Raw genomic sequence first — 25,618 nt, 5'->3', positions numbered from 1 at the left:
GCAAACTAGGTCTTCCACTAGAAAGGCAAATGAAGGTTCAAACATTGCCCTCCTCTCACAAATGGAGCCTCAAAACGTCAAGGAAGCCCTTAGTGACCCCTCTTGGATTAAGGCTATGGAGGATGAGCTTCTTGAGTTTGAAAAGAACCAAGTGTGGACGTTGGTTCCAAGGCCAAGTGGAAAGAAAGTGACCGGCACCAAGTAGATATTCCGGAACAAGTTGGGAGAAGATGGTAGCATTGCAAGAAACAAGGCAAGGCTAGTGGCACAAGGATATGACCAAGAAGAAGGAATAGACTTTGATGAATCCTTTGCCCCTGTTGCCCGAATGGAAGCCATAAGACTTCTCCTAGCCTATGCTGCATTTTGTGGTTTAAATTATACCAAATGGATGTGAAATGTGCATTTTGAATGGTGTGATAGATAGAGAAGTATATGTGGAGCAGCCTCCTGGTTTTGAAAATAAAAAGCTTTCCAATCATGTTTTTAAATTGTCTAAAGCTCTCTATGGTTTAAGACAAGCTCCTAGAGCTTGGTATGAGAGACTTAGCTCTTTTCTTTTAAAAAATGGTTTTCAAAGAGGCACCACTGATACAACTCTATTTATCAAAAATTCTAATGATTCTTTTATTTTAGTCCAAATATATGTTGATGACATTATTTTTGAATCAGCAAATGAATCCCTTTGTACTGAATTTGGAAAGCTCATGACAAGTGAATTTGACATGAGTATGATGGGTGAACTTAATTTTTTCCTTGGGCTACAAATTAAACAAACTGAAAATGGTATTTTCATTCATCAAGAAAAGTATGCCAAGGAATTAGTTAAGAAATTTGGCCTTGAAAATGCCAAACCCATGGGAACTCCCATGCACCCAAATTCTAAATTAGATAAGGGAGAAAATGAGAAAGATGTTGATGAGACGAGGTATAGACGAATGATTGGTTCTCTTATGTACTTAACTTCCTCTAGACCCGATATTGTGCAAAGTGTTGGATTGTGTTCTAGGTTCCAATCCAAAGAGTCACATCTTTCGGCAGTTAAGAGGATCATTAGATATGTTCATGGCACATCCAATTTTGGTCTTTGGTATCCTAAGATTGATGATTTTTCTGCAGTTGGTTATTGTGATACAGATTTTGCTGGTGATAGAGTTGATAGAAAGAGCACTTCTGGTTTATGCTGCTTCCTTGGAAAGTCCTTAAATGTTTGGTCAAGTAAGAAGCAACCAACAGTGGCCTTATCCACTGCAGAGGCTGAGTATATAGCTGCTTCTTCTTGTTGTTCTCAGCTTTTATGGTTAAAAACACAGCTTGCTGATTACAAATTAAATGCTGAAAATATTCCCTTAATGTGTGATAATATGAGTGCCATCAATATTTCTAAAAATCCAGTTTTGCACTCTAGGACTAAGCATATTGAAGTGAAATTTCACTCAATAAGAGAACATGTCCAAAAGGGGATATTTGCATTCAATTTGTTAAATCAGAAGAGCAATTAGTAGATATTTTTACTAAACCATTAGCTGAGGATAGATTCTGCATGCTCAGGACTTGTCTAGGAATTTTAAGTTATAATTTTTTATTTGAAAAGTGCTGATGTGTTTGCTGGAGAATTTTGTCTCATAAACAGGTATGAGACAATTCTGGGCAGATGATGAATGTTTCCTTCAAGACAGCGTGTTCTGGGCTTATTGTAAGTGAAAAATTAATCTGGGCCAACCTCAATTCAGATCTGGGTAGTCCTATATGTTCCATTGATTCAAACCACATCTGGGCCCAATGTGAATGTTACTTACTTGTGTGTTTAAGTTTTCATTAAAAGTTTTTTTGTGGCCCGAAAAAGTTTTTTTAAAAAAAACTTAATTTTTGACTTTGGTCCAAAAGGAGTTTCATTTTAATTCTGATTGCCTTTCAAAATTTAAAATTAATTTTCTGTTTTAATTTAAAAATCAAATAAGATCTTCTCTTTTATGAGGTCATGTCTTGTCAAGTCTTTTCAAATGGTGATGCTGTTGCATGGTTTTAGAAATCCACTTTTTGGGTACGGTTACTGATGAGCGGATAATTTGTATGCTTTTTGACATTGTTTTTAGTATGTTTTTAGTATGATCTAGTTAGTTTTTAGTATATTTTTATTAGTTTTTAGTTAAAATTCACTTTTCTGGACTTTACTATGAGTTTGTGTGTTTTTCTGTGATTTCAGGTATTTTCTGGCTGAAATTGAGGGACCTGAGCAAAAATCTGATTCAGAGACCAAAAAGGACTGCAGATGCTGTTGGATTCTGACCTCCCTGCATTAGAAGTGGATTTTCTGGAGCTACAGAAGCCCAATTGGCGCGCTCTCAACGGCGTTGGAAAGTAGACATCCTGGGCTTTCCAGCAATATATGATAGTCCATACTTTGCTCAAGATTTGATGGCCCAAACCGGCGTTCAAAGTCACCTACAGAAATTCCAGCGTTAAACGCCGGAACTGGCATAAAATTTGGAGTTAAACGCCCAAACTGGCATGAAAGCTGGCGTTTAACTCCAGAAAAGGTCTCTACACGAAATTCCTTCATTGCTCAGCCCAAGCACACACCAAGTGGGCCCGGAAGTGGATTTTTATGTCATTTACTCATTTCTGTACACCTTAGGCTACTAGTTTTCTATAAGTAGGACCTTTTACTATTGTATTAAGAATCTTCTGATCTTTGGAACCTTTTTCTTTAGATCTTTTGATCACTTTGGGAGGCTGGCCATTCGGCCATGCCTAGACCTTATGCTTATGTATTTTCAACGGTGGAGTTTCTACACACCATAGATTAAGGTGTGGAGCTCTGCTGTACCTCGAGTATTAATGCAATTACTATTGTTCTTCTATTCAATTCCGCTTGTTCTTTGTCCAAGATATCACTTGTTCTTTAACTTGATGAAGGTGATGATTGACGCCCGTCATCATTCTCACCCATGAACAAGGTGACTGACAACCATTCTTGTTCTACAAGCATTTGAGGCTTAGTGAATATCTCTTGGATTCCTGATTGCACGATGCATGGTTGATCGCCTGACAACCGAGTGCTCGCCTGACAAACGAGCCAACCATTCCGTGAGATCAGAGTCTTCGTGGTATAGGCAAGAACTGATGGCAGCATTCAAGAGAATCCGGAAGGTCTAACCTTGTCTGTGGTATTCTGAGTAGGATTCAATGACTGAATGACTGTGACGTGCTTCAAACTCCTAGCAGGCGGGGCGTTAGTGACAGACGCAAAAGTATCGATGGATATTATTCCGGCCTGACCGAGAACCGACAGCTGAATTCCGCTATGCTGTGACAGAGCATATGCAATCGCTTTCACTGAGAGGATGGGAGGTAGCCATTGACAACGGTGAAACCCTACACAAGCTTGCCATGGAAAGGAGTAAGAAGGATTGGATGAAGGCAGTAGGAAAGCAGAGAGACGGAAGGGAAGGCATCTTCATGCGCTTATCTGAAGTTCCTACCAATGGATTACATAAGTATCACTATCTTTATCTTTTATGTTATTTTCGTTCATCATCATATATATTTGAGTTTACCTGACTAAGATTTACAAGATGACCATAGCTTGCTTCAATACTAACAATCTCCGTGGGATCGACCCTTACTCACGTAAGGTATTACTTGGACGACCCAGTGCACTTGCTGGTTAGTTGTGCGAAGTTGTGTAATGCCATGGTATTGAGCTACCACGTTTTTGGCGCCGTTGCCGGGGATTGTTTTGTGTTTTGAGCAAGCTTTTTGTCCGGTAACATCAGTGCCAAAATCCGGCAACAGCACCAAGTTTTTGGCGCCGTTGCCGGGGATTGTTCAAGTTTTGAGCAAGCTTTTGGTAACAATGCCTGGGATTGTTCTAGTTTGGACAACTGACGGTTCATCTTGTTGCTTAGATTAGGTATTTATTTTTTTCGAAATTCTTGAAGATGAATTCTAGAGTTTCATGATGATTTGTTGAAATCTGGCTGGCTGAGAAGCCATGTCTAATTTCATTGGACCGAGGTTTCAACTTATCATCACAAGAGCTTGATGATTTTTATCAATCTTGCTTTTGGAGCAGTGATCTGCTAAGGCTTGGCTGGCCTTTGGCCATGTCTAGTGTTTTGGACCGAAGCTTTCTTTGAAAGCTTGGCTGGCTGTGAAGCCATGTCTAATTCCTGGACCGGAGTCTTAGACTAGCATTGCACTGATTCCTGGAATTCTCATTAAGAATTTTGATACCTTTTCCCACTTAATTTTCGAAAAAAAAAATTCAAAAAAAATTACAAAATCATAAAAACCAAAAATATTTGATGTTTCTTGCTTAAGTTTAGTGTCTCATCTTAAGTTTGGTGTCAATAGCATGCATTCATTCATGTGTCTTAAGGATCTTCAAGCACTTCTTGATGATTTCTTACGCTGATCTTTGAATTCTTTTGGCTTGAGTGTCTATGTGTCCCATATAGTGTCAGTAGTATACAAACTGCTAAGTTTGGTGTCTTGCATGCATAGTTATTTGACTCTTGTTGCATTTTGATTATTAAAAATCCAAAAATATTTTTAATTTGTGTCTTTTCAAGTCAATGATACAAAGAATTGAAGATTCAGAACATACTGCAGAGGAATTATACAGAAAAAGCTGAGCATTCAAAATGCCCAGTGAAGAAGACAGACTGGCGTTTAAACGCCAGCCAGGGTACCTGGTTGGGCGTTTAACGCCCAAAGAGGTAGCATTTTGGGCGTTAAACGCCAGAATGCATACCATTCTGGGCGTTTAACGCCAGGATGGTGCTAGGGGGAAGATTTTGTTTTCAAAATCAATTTTTTTCAAGTTTTCAAAGTTTTTCAAAATCAAATCTTTTTCAAATCATATCTTTTCAATCAAATGTTTTCAAAATCAATTTCTTTCCTTTTTCAAAGATACTTCCTAACAATTAATGATTTGATTGAACATCTCAAATTTGTTACCTTTTCTGTTGAGAAAGGTTTAATGTTTGAATCATATCTTTTCTTGTTAGGCAAGTCACTAATTTTCAAAATCAAATCTTTTAAAATTGTTTTCAAAACATATCTTTTAAAATTGTTTTCAAATCATATCTTCTCAATCACATCTTTTTTTAAAACCAATCATATCTTCTTAACCTCATCTTTTTCAAAATAGTTTTCAATCAAATCTTTTTGATTTCTAATCTCAAAATCTTTTTCAAAAATCACTTGATTTCTTTTCCACTTTCAATTTTCGAAAATTATCAATCAATTTTTAAAATGTTTTTAACATCTTTCTAATTAATTTTCGAAAATTCTCTTCCCTCCTTCTCACATCCTTCTATTTATGGAGTACTGCTCCTTCTTAATGCACAATTCGAACTCTATCTCATCAAGTTCGAATTCTTCTACCTTCTTTCTTCTATTTTTCTTTTCCTCTGACACTTCAAGGAATCTCTATACTGTGACATAGAGGATTCCACATTTTCTTTTTCTCTTCTCTTTCATATGAGCAGGAGTAGAGACAAAGGCATTCTTGTTGAAGCTGACCCTGAACCTGAGAGAACCTTGAAGCGAAAGCTAAGAGAAGCCAAAGCACAACTCTCTTTAGAGGACCTGACCGAATTCTTCAAAGAAGAAGAACACATGGCAGCCGAAAACAACAACAATGCCAACAATGCAAGGAAGGTGCTGGGTGACTTCACTGCACCTACTCCTGATTTCTATGGAGAAGCATCTCTATCCCTGCCATTGGAGCAAACAACTTTGAGCTTAAGCCTCAATTAGTTTCTCTAATGCAACAGAATTGCAAGTTCCATGGACTTCCAATGGAAGATCCTCATCAGTTCTTAGCTGAATTCTTGCAAATCTGTGACACAGTCAAGACTAATGGGGTTGACCCTGAGGTCTATAGACTGATGCTATTCCCTTTTGCTGTAAGAGACAGAGCTAGAATATGGTTGGATTCTCAACCTAAAGAAAGCCTGGACTCTTGGGAAAAGCTAGTCAATGCCTTCTTGGCAAAGTTCTTTCCACCTCAAAGATGAAGTAAGCTTAGAGTGGAAGTCCAAACCTTCAGACAGAAGGATGGAGAATCCCTCTATGAAGCTTGGGAAAGATACAAACAATTAATCAGAAGATGTCCCTCAAACATGCTTTCTGAATGGAGCATCATAGGTATTTTCTATGATGGTCTCTCTGAACTATCCAAGATGTCTTTGGATAGCTCTGCTGGAGGATCTCTTCATCTGAAGAAGACGCCTACAGAGGCTCAGGAACTAATTGAAATGGTTGCAAATAACCAATTCATGTACACTTCTGAAAGGAATCCTGTGAACAATGGGACTAGTCAGAAGAAAGGAGTTCTTGAGATTGACACTCTGAATGCCATACTGGCTCAGAATAAGATATTGACTCAACAAGTCAATTTGATTTCTCAAAGTCTGTCTGGAATGCAAAATGCACCTGGCAGTACTAAGGAAGCTTCATCTGAGGAAGAAGCTTATGATCCTGAGAACCCTTCAATGGAAGAGTGAATTACCTAGGAGAACCCTATGGAAACACCTATAATTCTTCATGGAGAAATCACCCAAATTTCTCATGGAAGAATCAAGAGAGACCTCAACAAGGTTTCAATAACAATAATGGTGGAAGAAACAGGCTTGGCAATAGCAAGCCTTTTCCATCATCTTCTCAGCAACAGACAGAGACTTCTAAGCAGAGTACTTCTGACTTAGCAACAATGGTCTCTGATCTAATAAAGACCACTCAAAGTTTCATGACTGAAACAAGGTCCTCCATTAGGAATTTGGAAGGACAAGTGGGTCAGCTGAGCAAGAAAATTACTGAACTCCCTCCCAGTACTCTCCCAAGCAACACAGAAGAAAATCCAAAGGAGAGTGCAAAGCCATAACCATGGCCGAATATGGAGAGGAAAGAGAGGAGGTGGACGCCACTGAGGAAGACCTCAATGGGCGTGCACCAATCTCCTCTGAGTTCCCCAATGAAGAACCATGGGAATCTGAGGCTCAAAATGAGACCATAGAGATTCCATTGGACTTACTTCTGCCTTTCATGAGCTCTGATGAGTATTCTTCCTCTGAAGAGGATGAGTATGTCACTGAAGAGCAAGTTGCTAAATACCTTGGAGCAATCATGAAGCTAAATGACAAGTTATTTGGAAATGAGACTTGGGAAGATGAACCCCCCTTGCTCACCAAAGAACTAGATGACTTGTCTAGGCAGAAATTACCTCAAAAGAGACAAGATCCTGGGAAGTTTTCCATACCTTGTACCATAGGCACCATGACCTTCAAGAAGGCCCTGTGTGACTTAGGGTCAAGTGTGAACCTCATGCCTCTCTCTGTAATGGAGAAGCTAGGGATCTTTGAGGTACAAGCTGCAAGAATCTCACTAGAGATGGCAGACAACTCAAGAAAACAAGCATATGGACTTGTAGAGAATGTTTTGGTTAAGATTGAAGACCACTACATCCCTACTGATTTCATAGTCCTAGAGACTGGGAAATGCATGGATGAATCCATCATCCTTGGCAGACCCTTCCTAGCTACAGCAAAGGCTGTGATTGATGTTGATAGAGGAGAGTTGATCATTCAAGTGAATGAAGAATCCTTGGTGTTTAAGGCCCAAGGACATCCCTCTGTCATCATGGAGAAGAAGCATGAAGAGCTTCTCTCAAAACAGAGCCAAGCAGAGCCCCCACAGTCAAACTCTAAGTTTGGTGTTGGGAGGCCACAACCAAACTCTAAGTTTGGTGTTGAACCCCCACATTCAAACTCTAAGTTTGGTGTTGGGAGGTTCCAACACGGTTCTGAGTATTTCTGAGGCTCCATGAGAGTCCTCTGTCAAGCTAATGACATTAAAGAAGCGCTTATTGGGAGGCAACCCAATGTTTTATAGTTAACTATTTTCTTTTGTTATTTTATCTTTTTTGTAGGTTGATGATCATAAGAAGTCACAAAAATAATGAAAAAAGCAAAAACAGAATGAAAAACAGGAAGAAAAACAGCAGACCCTGGAGGAAGATGCTGCTGGCGTTTAAACGCCAGTAAGCCTAGCAGTTGGGCGTTTAACGCCCAGTCTGGCACCATTCTGGGCGTTTAACGCCAGAAAGGGGCACCAGACTGGCGTTAAACGCCAGAAAAGGGCTAGAACCTGGCGTTAAACGCCAGGAATGGGCATCAGCCCGGCGTTTAACGCCAGAAAGGGCTCAAAACGTGAATTTTGATGCCATTTGGTGCAGGGATGACTTTTCCTTGACACCACAGGATCTGTGGACCCCACAGGACCCCACCACCATTCTCTCTCTTCTTCCCCCATTCACCAATCACCTCAACACCTCTTCCCCAAAAACCCTTCACCTATCAAATCCTATCTTTCTCTTCACCACTCACATCCATCCTTCATAAATCCCCACCAACCTCACCCTTCAAATTCAAACCACTTTCCCTCCCAAACCCACCCATAATGGCCGAACCATTACCCCCCCCCCTCTCTCCTATTTATACCCTTCTTCAACCCTTCATTTTCACACAACCTACACACCACTTCTCCCCCTCTTTGGCCGAACACACCACCATCTCCCTCTTCTTCATTTCTTCTTCTTCTACTCTCTTCTTTCTTCTTTTGCTCGAGGACGAGCAAACATTTTAAGTTTGGTGTGGTAAAAGCATTGCTTTTTCATAACCATTATGGCATCCAAGGCCGGAGAAACCTCTAGAAAGAGGAAAGGGAAGGCAAAAGCTTCCACCTTCGAGTCATGGGAGATGGATAGATTCCTCTCAAGGGTGCATCAAGTCCACTTCTATGAAGTTGTGGCCTTGAAGAAGGTGATCCCCGAGGTCCCCTTTTCACTCAAAAAGGGTGAATATCCGGAGATCCGACATGAGATCCGAAGAAGAGGTTGGGAAGTTCTTACCAACCCCATTCAACAAGTCGGAATCTTGATGGTTCAAGAGTTCTATGCCAATGCATGGATCACCAAGAACCATGACCAAAGTGTGAACCCGAATCCAAAGAATTATCTCACTATGGTTCGGGGGAAATACTTGGATTTTAGTCCGGAGAGTGTGAGGGTGGCGTTCAACTTGCCTATGATGCAAGGAGATGAGCATCCTTATACAAGAAGGGTCAACTTTGATCAAAGGTTGGACCAAGTCCTCACAATCATATGTGAAGAGGGCGCACAATGGAAGCAAGATTCAAGAGGAAAGCCGGTTCAATTGAGAAGGCATGACCTCAAGCCCGTGGCTAGAGGATGGTTAGAGTTCATACAACGCTCAATCATTCCCACTAGCAACCGGTCCGAAGTTACCATAGACCGGGCTATCATGATCCATAGCATCATGATTGGAGAAGAAGTGGAAGTTCATGAGGTCATAGCCCAAGAACTCTACAAGGTGGCGGATAAGTCCTCTACCTTAGCAAGGTTAGCCTTTCCTCACCTCATTTGTCACCACTGTTATTCAGTTGGAGTTGACATAGAGGGAGACATCACCATTGATGAGGATAAGCCCATTACCAAGAAAAAGATGGAGCAAACAAGAGACCCCTCTCATCATGAGATCCCTGAGATTCCTCAAGGGATGCACTTTCCTCCACAAAACTATTGGGAGCAACTAAACACCTCCCTAGGAGAGTTGAGTTCCAACATGGGACAACTAAGGGTGGAGCATCAAGAACACTCCATCATCCTTCATGAAATTAGAGAAGATCAAAGAATCATGAGGGAGGAGCAACAAAGACAAGGAAGAGACATTGAGGAGCTCAAGCACTCCATAGGACCTTCAAGAGGAAGGAAGAGCCGCCATCACTAAGGTGGACCCGTTCCTTGATTTCTTTGTTCTTTATTCTTCTGTTTTTCGAATTTTATGCTTATGTTTATCCATGTTTGTGTCTTGTGATCATTAGTGTCTTAGTGTCTATGCCTTAAAGTTATGAATGTCCTATGAATCCATCACCTTTCTTAAATAAATCGTTCTTAATTGAAAAAGGAAAAGAATTGCATGAATTTTAAATTTTATAACAGTTTAATTATTTTGATGTGGTGGCAACACTTTTGTTCTCTGAATGTATGCTTGAACAGTGCATATGTCTTTTGAATTTGTGGTTCATGAATGTTGGCTCTTGAAAGAATGATGAAAAAGGAGACATGTTACTGAGGATCTGAAAAATCATTAAAAATGATTCTTGAAGCAAGAAAAAGCAGTGAATACAAAAAAAAAAAGAAAGAAGCAAACGAAAAAAAAAAAGAGAGAAAGAAAAAAAAAAAAAAAGAAAGAAATAAAGTTGTGATCCAAGGCAATAAGAGTGTGCTTAAGAACCCTGGACACCTCTAATTGGGGACTTTAGCAAAGCTGAGTCACAATCTGAAAAGGTTCACCCAATTATGTGTCTGTGGCATGTATGTATCCGGTGGTAATACTGGAAGACAGAGTGCTTTGGGCCACGGCCAAGACTCAATAAGTAGCTGTGTTCAAGAATCATCATACTTAACTAGGAGAATCAATAACACTATCTGGATTCTAAGTTCCTAAAGAAGCCAATCATTCTGGATTTCAAAGGATAGAGTGAGATGCCAAAACTATTCAGAGGCAAAAGCTAAAAGCCCCGCTCATCTAATTAATACTGATCTTCATAGATGTTTTTGGAGTTCATTGCATATTCTCTTCTTTTTATCTTATTTGATTTTCAGTTGCTTGGGGACAAGCAACAATTTAAGTTTGGTATTGTGATGAGCGGATAATTTGTATGCTTTTTGGCATTGTTTTTAGTATGTTTTTAGTATGATCTAGTTAGTTTTTAGTATATTTTTATTAGTTTTTAGTTAAAATTCACTTTTCTGGACTTTACTATGAGTTTGTGTGTTTTTCTGTGATTTCAGGTATTTTCTGGCTGAAATTGAGGGACCTGAGCAAAAATCTGATTCAGAGACCAAAAAGGACTGCAGATGCTGTTGGATTCTGACCTCCCTGCATTCGAAGTGGATTTTCTGGAGCTACAGAAGCCCAATTGGCGCGCTCTCAACGGCGTTGGAAAGTAGACATCCTGGGCTTTCCAGCAATATATGATAGTCCATACTTTGCTCAAGATTTGATGGCCCAACCCGGCGTTCAAAGTCACCTACAGAAATTCCAGCGTTAAACGCCGGAACTGGCATAAAATTTGGAGTTAAACGCCCAAACTGGCATGAAAGCTGGCGTTTAACTCCAGAAAAGGTCTCTACACGAAATTCCTTCATTGCTCAGCCCAAGCACACACCAAGTGGGCCCGGAAGTGGATTTTTATGTCATTTACTCATTTCTGTACACCTTAGGCTACTAGTTTTCTATAAGTAGGACCTTTTACTATTGTATTAAGAATCTTCTGATCTTTGGAACCTTTTTCTTTAGATCTTTTGATCACTTTGGGAGGCTGGCCATTCGGCCATGCCTAGACCTTATGCTTATGTATTTTCAACGGTGGAGTTTCTACACACCATAGATTAAGGTGTGGAGCTCTGCTGTACCTCGAGTATTAATGGAATTACTATTGTTCTTCTATTCAATTCCGCTTGTTCTTTGTCCAAGATATCACTTGTTCTTCAACTTGATGAAGGTGATGATTGACGCCCATCATCATTCTCACCCATGAACAAGGTGACTGACAACCATTCTTGTTCTACAAGCATTTGAGGCTTAGTGAATATCTCTTGGATTCCTGATTGCACGATGCATGGTTGATCGCCTGACAACCGAGTGCTCGCCTGACAAACGAGCCAACCATTCCGTGAGATCAGAGTCTTCGTGGTATAGGCAAGAACTGATGGCAGCATTCAAGAGAATCCGGAAGGTCTAACCTTGTCTGTGGTATTCTGAGTAGGATTCAATGACTGAATGACTGTGACGTGCTTCAAACTCCTAGCAGGCGGGGCGTTAGTGACAGACGCAAAAGTATCGATGGATATTATTCCGGCCTGACCGAGAACCGACAGCTGAATTCCGCTATGCTGTGACAGAGCATATGCAATCGCTTTCACTGAGAGGATGGGAGGTAGCCATTGACAACGGTGAAACCCTACACAAGCTTGCCATGGAAAGGAGTAAGAAGGATTGGATGAAGGCAGTAGGAAAGCAGAGAGACGGAAGGGAAGGCATCTTCATGCGCTTATCTGAAGTTCCTACCAATGGATTACATAAGTATCACTATCTTTATCTTTTATGTTATTTTCGTTCATCATCATATATATTTGAGTTTACCTGACTAAGATTTACAAGATGACCATAGCTTGCTTCAATACTAACAATCTCCGTGGGATCGACCCTTACTCACGTAAGGTATTACTTGGACGACCCAGTGCACTTGCTGGTTAGTTGTGCGAAGTTGTGTAATGCCATGGTATTGAGCTACCACGTTTTTGGCGCCGTTGCCGGGGATTGTTTTGTGTTTTGAGCAAGCTTTTTGTCCGGTAACATCAGTGCCAAAATCCGGCAACAGCACCAAGTTTTTGGCGCCGTTGCCGGGGATTGTTCAAGTTTTGAGCAAGCTTTTGGTAACAATGCCTGGGATTGTTCTAGTTTGGACAACTGACGGTTCATCTTGTTGCTTAGATTAGGTATTTATTTTTTTCGAAATTCTTGAAGATGAATTCTAGAGTTTCATGATGATTTGTTGAAATCTGGCTGGCTGAGAAGCCATGTCTAATTTCATTGGACCGAGGTTTCAACTTATCATCACAAGAGCTTGATGATTTTTATCAATCTTGCTTTGGAGCAGTGATCTGCTAAGGCTTGGCTGGCCTTTGGCCATGTCTAGTGTTTTGGACCGAAGCTTTCTTTGAAAGCTTGGCTGGCTGTGAAGCCATGTCTAATTCCTGGACCGGAGTCTTAGACTAGCATTGCACTGATTCCTGGAATTCTCATTAAGAATTTTGATACCTTTTCCCACTTAATTTTCGAAAAAAAAAATTCAAAAAAAATTACAAAATCATAAAAACCAAAAATATTTGATGTTTCTTGCTTAAGTTTAGTGTCTCATCTTAAGTTTGGTGTCAATAGCATGCATTCATTCATGTGTCTTAAGGATCTTCAAGCACTTCTTGATGATTTCTTACGCTGATCTTTGAATTCTTTTGGCTTGAGTGTCTATGTGTCCCATATAGTGTCAGTAGTATACAAACTGCTAAGTTTGGTGTCTTGCATGCATAGTTATTTGACTCTTGTTGCATTTTGATTATTAAAAATCCAAAAATATTTTTAATTTGTGTCTTTTCAAGTCAATGATACAAAGAATTGAAGATTCAGAACATACTGCAGAGGAATTATACAGAAAAAGCTGAGCATTCAAAAATGCCCAGTGAAGAAGACAGACTGGCGTTTAAACGCCAGCCAGGGTACCTGGTTGGGCGTTTAACGCCCAAAGAGGTAGCATTTTGGGCGTTAAACGCCAGAATGCATACCATTCTGGGCGTTTAACGCCAGGATGGTGCTAGGGGGAAGATTTTGTTTTCAAAATCAATTTTTTTCAAGTTTTCAAAGTTTTTCAAAATCAAATCTTTTTCAAATCATATCTTTTCAATCAAATGTTTTCAAAATCAATTTCTTTCCTTTTTCAAAGATACTTCCTAACAATTAATGATTTGATTGAACATCTCAAATTTGTTACCTTTTCTGTTGAGAAAGGTTTAATGTTTGAATCATATCTTTTCTTGTTAGGCAAGTCACTAATTTTCAAAATCAAATCTTTTAAAATTGTTTTCAAAACATATCTTTTAAAATTGTTTTCAAATCATATCTTCTCAATCACATCTTTTTTTAAAACCAATCATATCTTCTTAACCTCATCTTTTTCAAAATAGTTTTCAATCAAATCTTTTTGATTTCTAATCTCAAAATCTTTTTCAAAAATCACTTGATTTCTTTTCCACTTTCAATTTTCGAAAATTATCAATCAATTTTTAAAATGTTTTTAACATCTTTCTAATTAATTTTCGAAAATTCTCTTCCCTCCTTCTCACATCCTTCTATTTATGGAGTACTGCTCCTTCTTAATGCACAATTCGAACTCTATCTCATCAAGTTCGAATTCTTCTACCTTCTTTCTTCTATTTTTCTTTTCCTCTGACACTTCAAGGAATCTCTATACTGTGACATAGAGGATTCCACATTTTCTTTTTCTCTTCTCTTTCATATGAGCAGGAGTAGAGACAAAGGCATTCTTGTTGAAGCTGACCCTGAACCTGAGAGAACCTTGAAGCGAAAGCTAAGAGAAGCCAAAGCACAACTCTCTTTAGAGGACCTGACCGAATTCTTCAAAGAAGAAGAACACATGGCAGCCGAAAACAACAACAATGCCAACAATGCAAGGAAGGTGCTGGGTGACTTCACTGCACCTACTCCTGATTTCTATGGGAGAAGCATCTCTATCCCTGCCATTGGAGCAAACAACTTTGAGCTTAAGCCTCAATTAGTTTCTCTAATGCAACAGAATTGCAAGTTCCATGGACTTCCAATGGAAGATCCTCATCAGTTCTTAGCTGAATTCTTGCAAATCTGTGACACAGTCAAGACTAATGGGGTTGACCCTGAGGTCTATAGACTGATGCTATTCCCTTTTGCTGTAAGAGACAGAGCTAGAATATGGTTGGATTCTCAACCTAAAGAAAGCCTGGACTCTTGGGAAAAGCTAGTCAATGCCTTCTTGGCAAAGTTCTTTCCACCTCAAAGATGAAGTAAGCTTAGAGTGGAAGTCCAAACCTTCAGACAGAAGGATGGAGAATCCCTCTATGAAGCTTGGGAAAGATACAAACAATTAATCAGAAGATGTCCCTCAAACATGCTTTCTGAATGGAGCATCATAGGTATTTTCTATGATGGTCTCTCTGAACTATCCAAGATGTCTTTGGATAGCTCTGCTGGAGGATCTCTTCATCTGAAGAAGACGCCTACAGAGGCTCAGGAACTAATTGAAATGGTTGCAAATAACCAATTCATGTACACTTCTGAAAGGAATCCTGTGAACAATGGGACTAGTCAGAAGAAAGGAGTTCTTGAGATTGACACTCTGAATGCCATACTGGCTCAGAATAAGATATTGACTCAACAAGTCAATTTGATTTCTCAAAGTCTGTCTGGAATGCAAAATGCACCTGGCAGTACTAAGGAAGCTTCATCTGAGGAAGAAGCTTATGATCCTGAGAACCCTTCAATGGAAGAGGTGAATTACCTAGGAGAACCCTATGGAAACACCTATAATTCTTCATGGAGAAATCACCCAAATTTCTCATGGAAGAATCAAGAGAGACCTCAACAAGGTTTCAATAACAATAATGGTGGAAGAAACAGGCTTGGCAATAGCAAGCCTTTTCCATCATCTTCTCAGCAACAGACAGAGACTTCTAAGCAGAGTACTTCTGACTTAGCAACAATGGTCTCTGATCTAATAAAGACCACTCAAAGTTTCATGACTGAAACAAGGTCCTCCATTAGGAATTTGGAAGGACAAGTGGGTCAGCTGAGCAAGAAAATTACTGAACTCCCTCCCAGTACTCTCCCAAGCAACACAGAAGAAAATCCAAAAGGAGAGTGCAAAGCCATAACCATGGCCGAATATGGAGAGGAAAGAGAGGAGGTGGACGCCACTGAGGAAGACCTCAATGGGCGTGCACCAATCTCCTCTGAGTTCCCCAATGAAGAACCATGGGAATCTGAGGCTCAAAATGAGACCATAGAGATTCCATTGGACTTACTTCTGCCTTTCATGAGCTCTGATGAGTATTCTTCCTCTGAAGAGGATGAGTATGTCACTGAAGAGCAAGTTGCTAAATACCTTGGAGCAATCATGAAGCTAAATGACAAGTTATTTGGAAATGAGACTTGGGAAGATGAACCCCCCTTGCTCACCAAAGAACTAGATGACTTGTCTAGGCAGAAATTACCTCAAAAGAGACAAGATCCTGGGAAGTTTTCCATACCTTGTACCATAGGCACCATGACCTTCAAGAAGGCCCTGTGTGACTTAGGGTCAAGTGTGAACCTCATGCCTCTCTCTGTAATGGAGAAGCTAGGGATCTTTGAGGTACAAGCTGCAAGAATCTCACTAGAGATGGCAGACAACTCAAGAAAACAAGCATATGGACTTGTAGAGAATGTTTTGGTTAAGATTGAAGACCACTACATCCCTACTGATTTCATAGTCCTAGAGACTGGGAAATGCATGGATGAATCCATCATCCTTGGCAGACCCTTCCTAGCTACAGCAAAGGCTGTGATTGATGTTGATAGAGGAGAGTTGATCATTCAAGTGAATGAAGAATCCTTGGTGTTTAAGGCCCAAGGACATCCCTCTGTCATCATGGAGAAGAAGCATGAAGAGCTTCTCTCAAAACAGAGCCAAGCAGAGCCCCCACAGTCAAACTCTAAGTTTGGTGTTGGGAGGCCACAACCAAACTCTAAGTTTGGTGTTGAACCCCCACATTCAAACTCTAAGTTTGGTGTTGGGAGGTTCCAACACGGTTCTGAGTATTTCTGAGGCTCCATGAGAGTCCTCTGTCAAGCTAATGACATTAAAGAAGCGCTTATTGGGAGGCAACCCAATGTTTTATAGTTAACTATTTTCTTTTGTTATTTTATCTTTTTTGTAGGTTGATGATCATAAGAAGTCACAAAAACAATGAAAAAAGCAAAAACAGAATGAAAAACAGGAAGAAAAACAGCAGACCCTGGAGGAAGATGCTGCTGGCGTTTAAACGCCAGTAAGCCTAGCAGTTGGGCGTTTAACGCCCAGTCTGGCACCATTCTGGGCGTTTAACGCCAGAAAGGGGCACCAGACTGGCGTTAAACGCCAGAAAAGGGCTAGAACCTGGCGTTAAACGCCAGGAATGGGCATCAGCCCGGCGTTTAACGCCAGAAAGGGCTCAAAACGTGAATTTTGATGCCATTTGGTGCAGGGATGACTTTTCCTTGACACCACAGGATCTGTGGACCCCACAGGACCCCACCACCATTCTCTCTCTTCTTCCCCCATTCACCAATCACCTCAACACCTCTTCCCCAAAAACCCTTCACCTATCAAATCCCATCTTTCTCTTCACCACTCACATCCATCCTTCATAAATCCCCACCAACCTCACCCTTCAAATTCAAACCACTTTCCCTCCCAAACCCACCCATAATGGCCGAACCATTACCCCCCCCCCCCTCTCTCCTATTTATACCCTTCTTCAACCCTTCATTTTCACACAACCTACACACCACTTCTCCCCCTCTTTGGCCGAACACACCACCATCTCCCTCTTCTTCATTTCTTCTTCTTCTACTCTCTTCTTTCTTCTTTTTGCTCGAGGACGAGCAAACATTTTAAGTTTGGTGTGGTAAAAGCGTTGCTTTTTCATAACCATTATGGCATCCAAGGCCGGAGAAACCTCTAGAAAGAGGAAAGGGAAGGCAAAAGCTTCCACCTCCGAGTCATGGGAGATGGATAGATTCCTCTCAAGGGTGCATCAAGTCCACTTCTATGAAGTTGTGGCCTTGAAGAAGGTGATCCCCGAGGTCCCCTTTTCACTCAAAAAGGGTGAATATCCGGAGATCCGACATGAGATCCGAAGAAGAGGTTGGGAAGTTCTTACCAACCCCATTCAACAAGTCGGAATCTTGATGGTTCAAGAGTTCTATGCCAATGCATGGATCACCAAGAACCATGACCAAAGTGTGAACCCGAATCCAAAGAATTATCTCACTATGGTTCGGGGGAAATACTTGGATTTTAGTCCGGAGAGTGTGAGGGTGGCGTTCAACTTGCCTATGATGCAAGGAGATGAGCATCCTTATACAAGAAGGGTCAACTTTGATCAAAGGTTGGACCAAGTCCTCACAATCATATGTGAAGAGGGCGCACAATGGAAGCAAGATTCAAGAGGAAAGCCGGTTCAATTGAGAAGGCATGACCTCAAGCCCGTGGCTAGAGGATGGTTAGAGTTCATACAACGCTCAATCATTCCCACTAGCAACCGGTCCGAAGTTACCATAGACCGGGCTATCATGATCCATAGCATCATGATTGGAGAAGAAGTGGAAGTTCATGAGGTCATAGCCCAAGAACTCTACAAGGTGGCGGATAAGTCCTCTACCTTAGCAAGGTTAGCCTTTCCTCACCTCATTTGTCACCACTGTTATTCAGTTGGAGTTGACATAGAGGGAGACATCACCATTGATGAGGATAAGCCCATTACCAAGAAAAAGATGGAGCAAACAAGAGACCCCTCTCATCATGAGATCCCTGAGATTCCTCAAGGGATGCACTTTCCTCCACAAAACTATTGGGAGCAACTAAACACCTCCCTAGGAGAGTTGAGTTCCAACATGGGACAACTAAGGGTGGAGCATCAAGAACACTCCATCATCCTTCATGAAATTAGAGAAGATCAAAGAATCATGAGGGAGGAGCAACAAAGACAAGGAAGAGACATTGAGGAGCTCAAGCACTCCATAGGACCTTCAAGAGGAAGGAAGAGCCGCCATCACTAAGGTGGACCCGTTCCTTGATTTCTTTGTTCTTTATTCTTCTGTTTTTCGAATTTTATGCTTATGTTTATCCATGTTTGTGTCTTGTGATCATTAGTGTCTTAGTGTCTATGCCTTAAAGTTATGAATGTCCTATGAATCCATCACCTTTCTTAAATAAATCGTTCTTAATTGAAAAAGGAAAAGAATTGCATGAATTTTAAATTTTATAACAGTTTAATTATTTTGATGTGGTGGCAACACTTTTGTTCTCTGAATGTATGCTTGAACAGTGCATATGTCTTTTGAATTTGTGGTTCATGAATGTTGGCTCTTGAAAGAATGATGAAAAAGGAGACATGTTACTGAGGATCTGAAAAATCATTAAAAATGATTCTTGAAGCAAGAAAAAGCAGTGAATACAAAAAAAAAAAGAAAGAAGCAAACGAAAAAAAAAAAGAGAGAAAGAAAAGAAAAAGAAAAAAAAAGAAAGAAATAAAGTTGTGATCCAAGGCAATAAGAGTGTGCTTAAGAACCCTGGACACCTCTAATTGGGGACTTTAGCAAAGCTGAGTCACAATCTGAAAAGGTTCACCCAATTATGTGTCTGTGGCATGTATGTATCCGGTGGTAATACTGGAAGACAGAGTGCTTTGGGCCACGGCCAAGACTCAATAAGTAGCTGTGTTCAAGAATCATCATACTTAACTAGGAGAATCAATAACACTATCTGGATTCTAAGTTCCTAAAGAAGCCAATCATTCTGGATTTCAAAGGATAGAGTGAGATGCCAAAACTATTCAGAGGCAAAAAGCTAAAAGCCCCGCTCATCTAATTAATACTGATCTTCATAGATGTTTTTGGAGTTCATTGCATATTCTCTTCTTTTTATCTTATTTGATTTTCAGTTGCTTGGGGACAAGCAACAATTTAAGTTTGGTGTTGTGATGAGCGGATAATTTGTATGCTTTTTGGCATTGTTTTTAGTATGTTTTTAGTATGATCTAGTTAGTTTTTAGTATATTTTTATTAGTTTTTAGTTAAAATTCACTTTTCTGGACTTTACTATGAGTTTGTGTGTTTTTCTGTGATTTCAGGTATTTTCTGGCTGAAATTGAGGGACCTGAGCAAAAATCTGATTCAGAGACCAAAAAGGACTGCAGATGCTGTTGGATTCTGACCTCCCTGCATTCGAAGTGGATTTTCTGGAGCTACAGAAGCCCAATTGGCGCGCTCTCAACGGCGTTGGAAAGTAGACATCCTGGGCTTTCCAGCAATATATGATAGTCCATACTTTGCCCAATATTTGATGGCCCAAACCGGCGTTCAAAGTCACCTACAGAAATTCCAGCGTTAAACGCCGGAACTGGCATAAAATTTGGAGTTAAACGCCCAAACTGGCATGAAAGCTGGCGTTTAACTCCAGAAAAGGTCTCTACACGAAATTCCTTCATTGCTCAGCCCAAGCACACACCAAGTGGGCCCGGAAGTGGATTTTTATGTCATTTACTCATTTCTGTACACCTTAGGCTACTAGTTTTCTATAAGTAGGACCTTTTACTATTGTATTAAGAATCTTCTGATCTTTGGAACCTTTTTCTTTAGATCTTTTGATCACTTTGGGAGGCTGGCCATTCGGCCATGCCTAGACCTTATGCTTATGTATTTTCAACGGTGGAGTTTCTACACACCATAGATTAAGGTGTGGAGCTCTGCTGTACCTCGAGTATTAATGGAATTACTATTGTTCTTCTATTCAATTCCGCTTGTTCTTTGTCCAAGATATCACTTGTTCTTCAACTTGATGAAGGTGATGATTGACGCCCATCATCATTCTCACCCATGAACAAGGTGACTGACAACCATTCTTGTTCTACAAGCATTTGAGGCTTAGTGAATATCTCTTGGATTCCTGATTGCACGATGCATGGTTGATCGCCTGACAACCGAGTGCTCGCCTGACAAACGAGCCAACCATTCCGTGAGATCAGAGTCTTCGTGGTATAGGCAAGAACTGATGGCAGCATTCAAGAGAATCCGGAAGGTCTAACCTTGTCTGTGGTATTCTGAGTAGGATTCAATGACTGAATGACTGTGACGTGCTTCAAACTCCTAGCAGGCGGGGCGTTAGTGACAGACGCAAAAGTATCGATGGATATTATTCCGGCCTGACCGAGAACCGACAGCTGAATTCCGCTATGCTGTGACAGAGCATATGCAATCGCTTTCACTGAGAGGATGGGAGGTAGCCATTGACAACGGTGAAACCCTACACAAGCTTGCCATGGAAAGGAGTAAGAAGGATTGGATGAAGGCAGTAGGAAAGCAGAGAGACGGAAGGGAAGGCATCTTCATGCGCTTATCTGAAGTTCCTACCAATGGATTACATAAGTATCACTATCTTTATCTTTTATGTTATTTTCGTTCATCATCATATATATTTGAGTTTACCTGACTAAGATTTACAAGATGACCATAGCTTGCTTCAATACTAACAATCTCCGTGGGATCGACCCTTACTCACGTAAGGTATTACTTGGACGACCCAGTGCACTTGCTGGTTAGTTGTGCGAAGTTGTGTAATGCCATGGTATTGAGCTACCACGTTTTTGGAGCCATTACCGGGGATTATGAGAGTTGTGAAAAAGTATTGTTCACAATTTCGCGCACCAGTTACCAACACTCCCTCTCTTCCCTCCATAACTTCTCCACACTCTCTTCGGTTTCCTCCCACTCACTTTACTGCTTCTCTTCCCTCAAAAGATTGAATCTAACCAAATGAGGAAGAAAGTCATTGCAAAAAGGACTCCTCGTGAGAAGATTTACAAACTACCCACAAAGCCTTCCACTCGCTCTCAAGACCGAACCTTTACCCCTTCTCCTTCTCCTCCTACCTCTCCTCCTCGCTGTGACCCCATGGCTCGTACCAAGAACACTCCAAGATATCCTGCCTCTGCCAAACCAACTCCACCACCAAAGGCGACGCCTTCCAAACCTGCCTCTTCAAAACCTGGCTCTTCAAAGCCATCCACATCCAAAGGGAAACGTCCGGCGACGGAGGAACCTGTTCCTGAGCCACAACAACCCAGGGCAAGGTCAGTTCCTGTGCGTTCACAGAGAGGTAACACCCGAGTCCCTCTCAAAAATGTTAAAGAACCAGAAATTGGACCATTTGATCACAAAGCCCATTTTATGACCGCTCATTCAAACTATAATCCCTATAGATTCAAATCTGCCATGAATAATGATTTTTATGAGGGAGTCATCCAGTATCGTACCCTATGCTCTTCATTTCTCGCTGATCTGCCATCTTTGAAAAGAAAAGGTTTTCCTTTTGTTGACAACTTAATTTTTCTGGACTGGAATCACCTTTTTGACATCAAAAAACCTGTTTATCCATTGTTGGTCAAAGAGTTTTATGCAAACATGACTTATCATGAAGGCACCGCTCATTCGTATGTCAAAGGCCGAGATATCATTTTAAACAATGAGACCATCAGTGAAGCTTTGAAGTATACTGATGTTGGGCCTTGCGCATACACGTCAGTTAAGTGGGATGAAGGAGTTGGTGTTTCTTACAATGATGCACTGGCTAGCATTTGTGAACATGTTTCCTTAATAGATGGCATTTCACCCACACACAAAGCCCTAGGATATGAACGTGCTCAGTTGCACCGAATGATCAACCACATTATACTTCCTCAAAGTGGTTCATATCAAAGGGTTTCATACACTGACACTCTTGTTTTATATGCCATTCTCACCAAAACTGAAATTTCATTTGCATATTTGATGGTTAGATACATGTTTGACTCTGTTAGAAGTGAAAAGGACAAAGCTCTTCCTTATGGCATGTTTCTAACTTGTATTTTTGAGTATTTTGATGTTGACTTGACCAATGAGAAATATGAAAATAGACATTCATATCTAAAGGGAGGTGGTTCAGTGAAACAGAACAAAGGACCCACTAGATCTGAAAGAGTTGTCCTAGATGATGAAGATGATGATTTTGTCCCTGAGGATTCTCCTGCTCCTTCCACTGAGGGAACATCCATCTCCACTGGAAAGAAATTGGCTCTGCTAAATGTGGTTAAGAATGTTGCTCAAGAGTTTGTCTCCCAATCAAATCACTTTATTGCCATGAGCAAGGAGCAAAGGAAACTAGCTAGCAAGCATGAGAACTTTCTGAAGAAATCGAGGGATAGGGTGGCTGTGCTCATGACCTTCATTGATAACCTTTAAAATGATGAAGACATTGCCACCGATGGTGAAGAGGAAGCTGCTTCGTAGGGGGGTGGTTCTGATGCCTAAAATTTGTCTCATGAAAACTGCTGTTGCTGCTCTCTTTTTGTCTCATGATTTCTGTTTCCTTCGTTACTTTTGCACTGTTTCATTTTGGATAACTGTAATAACTTTTTACTATGCTGCACTTTTGACAGTTTATTTAGTGCTTTGTTATGTGCTCTAACTCTTTTCTGCAGGGTACAAGACTTTCTTTTTGTTGGTCTTTTTATCATCCGCCCTTGATGACAAAAGGGGGAGTAATAGGAGCAATAGCAATAGTTGATATGCCATTCTGACTAAAGTTGCATTTGATTATTTTTTGTGAACTTTGTTTGATATTGTGAACTGTTGTGAATGAGGTTGGAAACTTGCTTTATGATATGTTGCTATCTGACTCTGACCCTGATGTATTAAAACTTTTTTGGCCATTTAAACTGTCACTGTTTGCTATACTTTTGGTTGGTACATAGCATATGTAAACAGGAAAGAAGAGAAGAGCATAAATCCAGGGGGAGCAACATAAAAGCAAATGACAAAAATCAAAGGGAGTTTCTAAACCTTACTCAAACTCATCTCTTTTGCTTATTACTTAGATCATGTTTGTCATCAAGGGGGAGATTGTTGAGTTAAGAAATTAACTAAATTAATTAGTGATGACAAACATTATTTTTGGCAAAATTAATAAATAGAGTTGTTAAAATTAATAAGTATACATTGCTAATTATTTATGTTATGTTGCAGGCCATAATTCAATTTTGGCAGCCCAAGTTGAATGAATAACAAAACAAAGCTAATGGGCTGAATGGAAAGTGTGAATAAAGACAAGGTCAAGTCATTCATATCAAACAAAGAAGCATAGCAAGGCACCACGGGCCAAAAAGAGAAGAACCCGATCCAAGCTTGAAATTGTTTTCAATTTTCCACCATCTTTCTCCAACCAAAGCAACGTTACTCTCCTCTCTAATCAAGTCACATCAAGACTTCAGTAAAGTAAGAAAGAGAAAGAGAAGAAAAGCTTCCTCCATAAGCCAGTAACTAAAGAAGCAAGAAAGAGAAAATCTAAGCTTGAAGCACAGAAGCTAAAGCAGAAAATCTAATACAAATCAAGCTTAAGAAAGGTAATTCATCTCATCTTGCATGCATCAGATCTTCATCCTTTCTTCCCTACTCTCTGTTCTATCCGAAAATGGCATTCAAAGAAAAAGTTGATCTCTGTTCTTCACTGCTACAAATCCACGGTCACAAGAGATTCTTGGGGACCAAGTTGCATCTCTATGGTTCATATTTGGTTGATCATTGGAAAATAATTTCGGTTACTCCTTCATGGCTTTCGGTCAAGTTGGAAAAGTCAGAAGGAAAGGTTCCACTTTGATGATTGAGAAGAAAAAGTGAGCTTGTGGGTTGGTAAAGCTCAAGGCTCAAGATGTTGACCTTGGAGGAAGAACCAAGGAACATGCAAGGAGATAAAAAGAAGCTTGTTGTTCATTCTGAAGCAAGGAGAGAAAACCAGAGTTTGAAAGTTTGTTCTGAGAGAGCTCTTTGAAGAAGTTCAACTAACTGGACAGTGTAACCTATTCAAAGGTGCATTCCGCCAGTATGAAGAACTGAATCAGAGGCTTGCTAATCTGGTTTTTTCGCATAGCACAAAGGCTGTTGATGAAGTCAATCTCCTTCATGTTTTTCTGATTGTTATGTACTTTTCTAAGCTTATCTTTCTGTAATTTCTTGAGAGAAAAGGCATTGTGAGAAAGCTTGAAAAAAAGCCAAGAGTTGAAAAAGGCTGAGTGAAACACTTGAGAGAAAAGCCTAGAGTTATTTTCTGATTTCTTTAGGTTGATTAAGTGTCTTGTATCTTGTACCTGTTTGGTATCCCTTTCTTAGTTGGGTTAGCACTAAGAGTAAATAGTTAGGTGTTAGCATAGCCAATGTCAAGTTAGGTTAGAACTTGAGTGTGAAATTGGTGTATGTAATACTGTTAACTATAGTGAAATTCTTCCATATTTGTGGAGGAGACTGGATGTAGGTTGCATAGCACAAAGCAACCGAACCAGGATATATGCTGGTGTTAGCTTTTTCTTCTTTGTCATGTTCTGTTTTCTGATATTCATGAGACAAAAATGAATTATCTCATAAATTTCCGCTGCTGAGTTCAAACAGAATCAGATTTGTAACTTTGCTTAAAAAGGGTCAAAACAGCAACTTAAAAGGAAGGCATAGATTCACCCCCCTCCCCTTCTCTAAGCCTACCACAACCTTCAAATGTAATTTTAATTTGAGATGTATTTGACCTTCTTTTATCTATTCAATAAGCCTCTAGCAATTATTTCACGAAGGAGTTTTTCTGCCGTATCATTCTCATCTTTTTCAAACAAAGCTCAAATAATGGTTTCAAAAGTCACAGCATCAGGAATGCAACCATCATGTTCCATTTTTGACAACAGGGCCAATGCATCTTTAAACAGACCCTCTCTAGAAAGACTATTAACCATAATATTGTATGTCTGGACGTTTAGATGATAGCCTCTAACGGGAAGTATGTTGTATGAGTGTATATTTGGTTAATGCCAATCTCTTCCATTTTACTGAAAAAAACAAGTGCTTTGTCAAGTTGTCGGTTTTTGCACAAAGCATCTATCAAGAAATTGTAAGTGAATATAGAAGAAGGTTGACCTTTATCATGCATCTCAATAAAAAGCTCCAAAGCACGAGAGATTCTCTTTGATTTGCCCAAGTCATCAATAAGAGTGTTGTATTAGGAACTAAGTTCTTCTGACACAAATTTAGATGTACAAAACTACAAAATAAAATCAATGCAAGAGAAATATTGATGCAGAAAAATATCTGCTTTGAAATAC

General features: G+C 40.1%; 2 non-coding genes across 2 annotated transcripts; both read right to left on the bottom strand.

Annotated features, from left to right (window-relative positions):
• Positions 1-6,032: 6,032 nt before the first annotated feature.
• Positions 6,033-6,140, bottom strand: LOC130983828 (small nucleolar RNA R71). Its single transcript, XR_009087801.1, has one exon. It is a non-coding gene; the product is annotated as a small nucleolar RNA R71 (small nucleolar RNA).
• An 8,572-nt stretch (positions 6,141-14,712) lies between these two features.
• On the bottom strand, positions 14,713-14,820 carry LOC130983827 (small nucleolar RNA R71). Its single transcript, XR_009087800.1, has one exon. It is a non-coding gene; the product is annotated as a small nucleolar RNA R71 (small nucleolar RNA).
• Between the last annotated feature and the right edge of the window lie 10,798 nt (positions 14,821-25,618).

The sequence above is a fragment of the Arachis stenosperma genome, chromosome 5, assembly GCF_014773155.1.
Source record: "Arachis stenosperma cultivar V10309 chromosome 5, arast.V10309.gnm1.PFL2, whole genome shotgun sequence".
Lineage (NCBI taxonomy): Eukaryota > Viridiplantae > Streptophyta > Magnoliopsida > Fabales > Fabaceae > Arachis > Arachis stenosperma.
This window is presented reverse-complemented; position numbering and strand designations above follow the sequence as displayed.